Source organism: Hibiscus syriacus, unplaced genomic scaffold (genome assembly GCF_006381635.1).
Source record: "Hibiscus syriacus cultivar Baekdansim isolate YM2019G1 unplaced genomic scaffold, ASM638163v2 tig00111989_pilon, whole genome shotgun sequence".
Lineage (NCBI taxonomy): Eukaryota > Viridiplantae > Streptophyta > Magnoliopsida > Malvales > Malvaceae > Hibiscus > Hibiscus syriacus.
Window position 1 is genome coordinate 458,332 of NW_024063230.1, and position 7,887 is coordinate 466,218.

Genomic DNA, 7,887 nt, shown 5'->3' on the forward strand with positions numbered 1-7,887 from the left:
AAAGATGAGGATGCAAATGCAAAAAAATGTATGGATCACGAAAATAATTATTCCAAGAACAATTCTTGAATAACTGATAATGTTTCGGTACTATGGGAAAGCAAAAACCAAATATTAGAGATAAAATCAGGTCTGTCTTATAGTTGTCCAACTCTTGCAAGTAGTTGGATAATGTGTCGTTCTTTATCAGAATCTGGCACTTCAAAATTCTTCAAAGCTTCTACTTCTTCTCATGTAGCAAAGGTTTGTCGAATCGGTTCACGATCTTTCGCTAGTGTCTTCGACGTTAAATCTCTTTAAGTCCAGCTTATCTCCTTAGTCGATAAACTATCTCCTAATTCACGTTGCTTTACTTTTTCCACGGAGGAATGTTTGAAATTCTATCTAACCCAATGATAGACACTGTGCTTTCAAAAACCTTCTAAAATGACCAGTTATTTTAGAGATCAATACCTTTGATGAAATATCATGTTTATGCAAAAAAAAAAAAATAAAGCACGAAACTGCAACAAGGAAAAAGGAAATCAAGTTTGTACAAATAATAATTGAAGAAATATAAGTCATTAAAAATAAACTAATAAATAAATACAACTCATAAATGAGGTTGCAAACTAAACACGCAAAGGAAATTAAAATCCTAACCGCATGCATTCTATTTCTCCTAGGTTGTCCACATGGTTCTAGTAGGGTGGCCTTACTAAATTCTCTATATGAGGTTCGGTTCTAAAACAGGATTCCCAAACTATCCTTACAACCTGCTAAGGTTAATAAAGGCTTCGATTTTTTCCCATTAAAGACTGTGTGAATCGAATTCAGTTTAGAGGATCACACTACTAAATGCATATCATGGAACTGATATTCGGACATGCACTTAGAATGCTTTCCAGAGGTACTTTGACGAACTTACACAAGAAAGCCCAACGCTCCTTTGTGATGTGACGTTTTCCCCTACTTAGGTAAAATAGGACGAAGCTCGTGTATAGAGTTATCATATGCAATAGTTCTAAGTATATTCAATCAAGTGAAAGCATTAACGAGAGAGAGAATATTTTTTCAATTTTTTAAAAAAACATAATGAATTGTAAATTAAATAAATTCGAACTCAAATTTTCCACATTCCAAATATAGGGTAATCAACTCGTGGCTCGAATCTCAATTTTTATTTTAGAAAACAAAAGTTCCTAACAGAGTTGCCAAGCTGTCGCAACCATCCTTTTGGGGAAAAGCTAACTAGTTGCAACAATGGGGATTTTGAAATGATTTTTGATGAAATATTGGGAGTTTCCACCAATCATTTTTAAGGTATGACTGAAACACCTAAAATCGGTAATTTTAATAAAACATTTTATTTTATTAAAAATACCAAATTTTCTAGGAAAATCATAAATCAAGTTCGGGAGACGATTACGTGTGGGAAGAATTAACACCCTCACAGTGCCTAGAAATTGGTACCTAGTTGATTACCCTATATTTAAAAATTGGAAATTTTGGGTACGATGTTTTATTTAATTTAAAAATCATTATAGATGCCAAGTTTGAAAAGGATGTTGACTTAAGAAATCATGATATGATTTTTTTTTAAATGGATGTTGATTTACTTTGAGAATTACCAATGGTCACCCCTAAACATAACGCAGATGATACACTATTAATTCTTTGATAAATGAACATTGCCTTATTATTTTAAAATCAAGATGCAATCACATACTCATTTAAAATCATAATTATGCTAGGTAGGTTAATTAAGGTAATCTCTAACTTAAATTATGAAAATTAAATAACCTAGAGGACTAAACCTAAACATGAAGGCTTTAATATTAATCCTAATTTATTTTAACAAATTATTGATTTGAATAATCAAAATGGACTCTTGGGGCATTTTAATGCAAGGGTCATATCAAAATATTCCCTAAATTAAGGGACTAAAATGAAAATAAACCTAAAGTGAAGGCTCTAATAGTAATCATAATTTATTTTAACCAATTATTGAGTCGAACAATCAAAATGGACCCTCGTGCGTTTTAATGAGAGGGTAAAATCAAATTATTCCCTAAATTAAGTAGTTTAGGGACTAAAATGTGAGATATCTAAATCTAAGGACTAAATTCAAAGTCTAAATTAAAGGGGAATGAAAATAAAGAAATTCAAGGGACAAAACATAATGGAAAAAGTTTAAATAAAGCCTAAAGTAAGAGGACTAAAGTGTGATTACCCCTTTTGCTGAACACTTTCAAATATTCCCCTTTGCACGGTTGAGAAACATCAAAGCCTCAAGACCACTGCCTCTTTTTTCGATTCTTAGCCCTAAATCTAATATTCAAAGCCTAACAGACAATAATAAAAGCTAAACTAAAACCAACTCTTAAACTCCCTAAAGACCTAACGATCGTGGAGACTCCGATTCCAAGCTTCTCTCAACGGCGTGACCTCGAATGGCCATGGAATAAGTCCAACAAGTCTCCCTCATGGGAAGGTAAGGAAAAATAAAACCTTTCCCTTTACGTTCAGTTAAAACAATGGAAAATGGCTACTATACTCGAAAAATGGGAAAATAAGAAAATGGTTCGATACCTTTGAATATATCTCGATATTTTCTTTTTTCGAAATAAACTACTAAAAAATGAAAGAAAGGTTTCAATACTTTTAAGAAAAAAGAACTGTAATTTTTATTGCTTTGTTCATTGCTAGGGTTTTTTGAAGTAGGGTTACTCATCCCCTTTTACATTTCATTTGGGGTGCGTTTGGTTCACGGAATGTAAGATTACCAGTGAGAATAAAAGATTACCAGGGAATAGGATTACTGGGAATCTTACATTACTGTGTTTGGTTGGTTTTGCAGGAATGTAAGATTACAGTGTTTGGTTGGAGGAATAAAAGATTACTGGAATGTATATTTTACCAAATTGTCCTTCTTCTATATTTGTTTTTTTAACAAATGAAATTCTAAATATTTAAATAAAGATTATTTATATAAAAAATCTATTTGTTGATAATATATTACTTGAGTATTTAAATATATCATGTATTTTTTTTAATTTTAATTAATATTAAATTTTATATAATTTATGTAAAAATATATTAAAATTTTACATCAACATTTAACTAAATGTTTACATTGTGGAAATTCTTCATAGATATTCATAATAATAAAAGATGTAAATTATTTTTGTTATCTAAGATATAATATTTATTATATCTTCTATATACAATAATTTGTTTATTTATCTTTTATATTTATACTTAATTTGCATACTTTATTATTATTATTTATCTCATTAATTTATATTACAAAAACATAATTCAAATTTTCTTGTGTCGACATTTCTGAAGACAAATGTGTTCTTTCATAGCATTAATTGTCTCAATGTAATGGTTATGTGTTGAGTTAATCGATTGACTGAATCGGCCAAGAGGGGGGTGAATTGGCAATAAAAATTTTGGTGGAAGCTTTTGCAAAAAATTGAAAAAATTGCACAGCGATTTAGAGTGGTTCGACTTTATCAACCAAAGTCTACGTCCACTACCTTAGCTATCCACACTAAGGATTTTCCAACAAATTCACTAATTTTTTCTTTCTTTTAAGGCCAAAGAGATAACCTTACAACTCCCTCAAGAATATACCCCAATTCTTGAGAACACTCTTTTCTCAAAGAGAAATACAAATTTGCAAACTTACAAGAAAAACCTCACAAGGCAAATATGTTTGCACAATTCTAGAACAAAGAAAGAACACTCAAGAATAAATACAATTGAGCACAATAAGTGTTCTTGAAAGCAAAACGAATATTGAATGAAAAATAGGCTTGAAATGCTCAAACTTGAGGTTTGATGCTTTCTCTTTGATTCTCTCTTGATTCTAATTGCTTGATGTTTCTTGTTTTTTATCAATGGCTTCTAAGCTTGCTTAAATACACCTTGAATCATTTCTGAACGTTGGGGATAATTAGAGAAAATAATATAGCCATTTTAGTGTGAAAACAATTAATAAAACAGTTTAGAGAGTTGGGGGAATCGATACCCCCTATGGGGAATCGATTCCCTAAGTGTAAAATTCAAATATTTTGACCGTTATACAAGGGGGAATCAGTACCCCCTGGGGGGAATCGGTTCCCTCCGAGCATACTGGAATTCTCAGAGCCAAACCATTCAGGGGGAATCGGTACCCCCTTAGGGGGAATCGGTTCCCTCTGAGCAATCTGGAATGTTTGGCTTTGAAATGGTTCGAAATACTTTGTAAAATTATTTTGAAATTGTTTTAAGATTAAAACTTAATTTTACACTTTGAGTAAGGATTAAAAATGATCTTTGAAAGATTTGGAGTAATGTTTTGATATTCGAATAATTCTATCGAATATACTTAGAAAATCATTTGGAAAATCTTAAAATTCATTTAACTTAATTTGTTATATCGAAATATCAAAATGTTTTCAACATTATGCAAAGCTGGTAAGTAATAAAAAGATAACTTATTTATCATAGATAGAGTTAAAACTTCATACTGAAACAATGTCTGTTTCTGTAGTAGTTATCAGTAAAATTATGCTTGAAATTACTAGTATCATGAGATAAACTTACATAACAAAAAGAAGTATAACATTAACCATCAAAAGTTTGTACAATGTTCAGACTTACAAAAGATAAAAGCCATGGCATTCTAAACTTAATCATATATGTTGGCTATAATATATACACAAAAATTCTCCAAGTCAAAAGCTTGACATATACCTGGATAAGCTACACAAAAAAGTTGGGACCATATTCTAAAGTCATAATCAAAAAGAGATCGACATAATTGTAAAAGGACCACAATCAAAAGGATGGTATAAAGTGATGGCATTCAACTAATTGCTTAATCACATAATCTTTTTTGAATTCTTTTAGCAAAGAAAAGAATAAATCTACCTTGTGCGCATCTTTGCTAATATACTCTCCTACAGTAAGCATTTCATCATTGGATAGGCCTTCAATTTTCATGATTTCTGTGAAAATCGACATTCTTCGATCATTTCCTTCTGCCTCCTTTTTCAATAAAGCAGTAATATCCTTAATTTCTTTGGCAGTTTCTCGGTATGCAGCACCAAACTTACTTATCTCATGTACAAGCTCGGTTAACCCATCATCACTTCAAGACCTTTTCTTGCTAGCTACTTTTTTCATTACAGGGGTAGAGGCAGTGGCAGCAGATGTTTGGCAAGTTGAAACACCAACATCCTCTCTTGATTCAGAATCTCTTACTCCTCGTCTTCAAGTAATGCATCTATAAATGCATTGTCTTCAACATCAATATGTTCCACTGGATCAGCTGCTGTCTCAGCTGCTATTCCTGTTGCTCTTTCTTTTCAAAATATTTGAACAAAGTCGTCAAAGAATGGAAATGGCTTGTTTCTCAATCCAACAACAGTTGGATGACTCTACAATATAATAAAATCGCATATTTAATAAATCTTACAATTACCTATGTAGATAACAAAGAGTACAGAAAGAAGATAAATTCAAGTAAAATACTTACTCTAACCCAATCATCAAACACATCCTTTGGTGCAGGTAAACATTTTTCTTCTTCATTCCAACCGAATCCACTTCCAATATTCAATATTTCTGATAAAGCATTATATTGTCTTTTGAGTATCTTCACTCTAGATTCAATATGTGGATGTACCCTAATTTGTGATGTCGGAAACTTGATTTCTAACATCTTTTCAAGATGAGATAGATAACCTGATCTAAATGTTCCATTATCATCTTTCCAATGTGGGTCTTCTGCCAAAATGTGTAAGCATTCAACAAGTGTAGCATCCTCCTGTTTACTCCACGTCTTTTTAGAAACTATAGACTTAACCTTTCCAGATGTCCGTTTTCCCCCCCTTTGAGATTCCATATTTGATGTTGACATATTACTCTTCGAAATAATCTAAGAAGATGTATATAAAAAATGTATAACATAACATAAAACATGTCATCATTATCAATAATAATCATAAATTAAATTTAAAAGTAACATAATAGAAATCAAATGTAGTGAATGACATAAGTAATGAATGTCCATAACAAATAAAATTCGAATTTTTTAGAAGAGAAATACATAAAATTTAATAAAGTTTATGCCATAAAATATAAAGATGTCAAATGCATAAAAGCAATGACCACAAACATTAGATAAAATACAAGGTGAAAGTCCATACATAACATAAAATAACATCTATCCTAAAGTACGTGACGACAACCAACTAGTAAACATATCTTTTGCTAATTTGTCTCTCCACTCAGTCCAAGCACTGCTTGGCTCACAATGTCTGATCATTTCTACCTCATTAATCTCTTCAGCATGCCTACTATATTCAATATAGTCAGATTCAATAGGATCAATTGGCATCTCAGATCTTATGAAATTATGGAGAAGACAACAAGCGGAAATAAGTCTACATTGTGTTTTCACTGGATAAAATGATTTTTTCCCTTAAAATTGCCCATCTCGCTTTCAATATGCCAAAACATCTCTCAATGCAATTCCTAGCTTGAGAATGTTTCATGTTGAAATATTCTTGAGGGCTGGTAGGTTGGTGTCCTTCTCTCCAATCATTCAAGTGGTATCTTTGACCTCTATATGGTGTAAGAAATCCCTCTCCATTCGTGTATCCAGCATCACATAAGTAGTAACACCCTATATTATTTTAATTTAAAAAGTGAATTAATATACAAAACTTGTAAGAAGTTTACATTCTTTTATATATATATATATATATATATGTATGTATATATTAATGACCTAATAAATTACCTTGTGGAACATTTAAACCATTTCTTCTACTAATGGCATCTCTGAGTATTCTACCATCAGCTGCAGAACCTTCCCACCCAGGTAAAACATAAATGAATTGCATGTTTGGTGTGCAAACACCAAGTACATTTGTCGCAATTTCATTTTTTCTTGTTCTGTACCTAGGTTTATCGATTGAAGATACATTGACCTTAATATACGTTCCATCTAGAGCACCCAAACATCCCTATATTCATCAAATAATTAAATTACATTATTAGTATCCATTTATGTATAAAGTATTAGTAATTAACTTAAAAGAAATTTCATAATTATGATACAAAAACCTTAAACCATTTCCATTTATCGTTTGTTGAATTATCTTGTATCGGTTCTGGTTTTCTAAAAAGAATCGGATGCAGTTTCAAGATTGAAGCTAACACTGTATGGAGAACTCTACTAATTGTTTCACCAGATCTTACTGTTTGACGTTTTAGAACTCTATTCTTAATATGGTGGGATATAATATGAAGGAAAGTAATAACCATTTCTTCTATAGACATAGATCGACTCTTTTTTAACCCACCGTGACTTTGTAATAGGCGACACAATTTGATAAATGCTCTCCTATCCATTCGACAATTATCAACACTTTGTCTATCACTTTCAAATACAATTTTATGTAAATTAAGTGATCTAATATTATGTCTATGAAGTCTTTCATGTGCATAACTTATTTTAGGTCTATTTTTATATTTTCTAAGAATAACTGAAATAACCATAAGCATATGACAAATAATCTCCATCATTTGCAGTTGTAAAATAAGAATTGTGGCGATATGCGTCTTCTTTCGCATTGGTAAACGAGCCATAACTGTTATTATGAGCAAACATTTTATTATTATAACATAATAATATTAAACAAGAACAATTGTGTGTCATCACAATAAAAATATATGAAAACTAATTTAACAGTTCTAAAGTAATTAAAAACATAAATCAAGAGTTTAACATTTTTTTGTTAAATATTCGTATTTCAAATATTACCTTACTTTATATTGTATCACCAGAAAACCAAAAAGTGTATTTTCACCGCAGACTGAAATTGTATCAGATCCTCAAAGGGAACG

At 31.0% G+C, this 7,887-nt stretch overlaps 1 long non-coding RNA gene across 1 annotated transcript; it reads right to left on the reverse strand.

Annotated features, from left to right (window-relative positions):
• Positions 1–6,622: 6,622 nt before the first annotated feature.
• On the reverse strand, positions 6,623–7,120 carry LOC120173868. Its single transcript, XR_005521100.1, has 3 exons — positions 7,105–7,120; positions 6,779–7,004; positions 6,623–6,661 (listed from the first exon to the last, which is right to left on the reverse strand). It is a non-coding gene; the product is annotated as an uncharacterized LOC120173868 (long non-coding RNA).
• Positions 7,121–7,887: the final 767 nt, after the last annotated feature.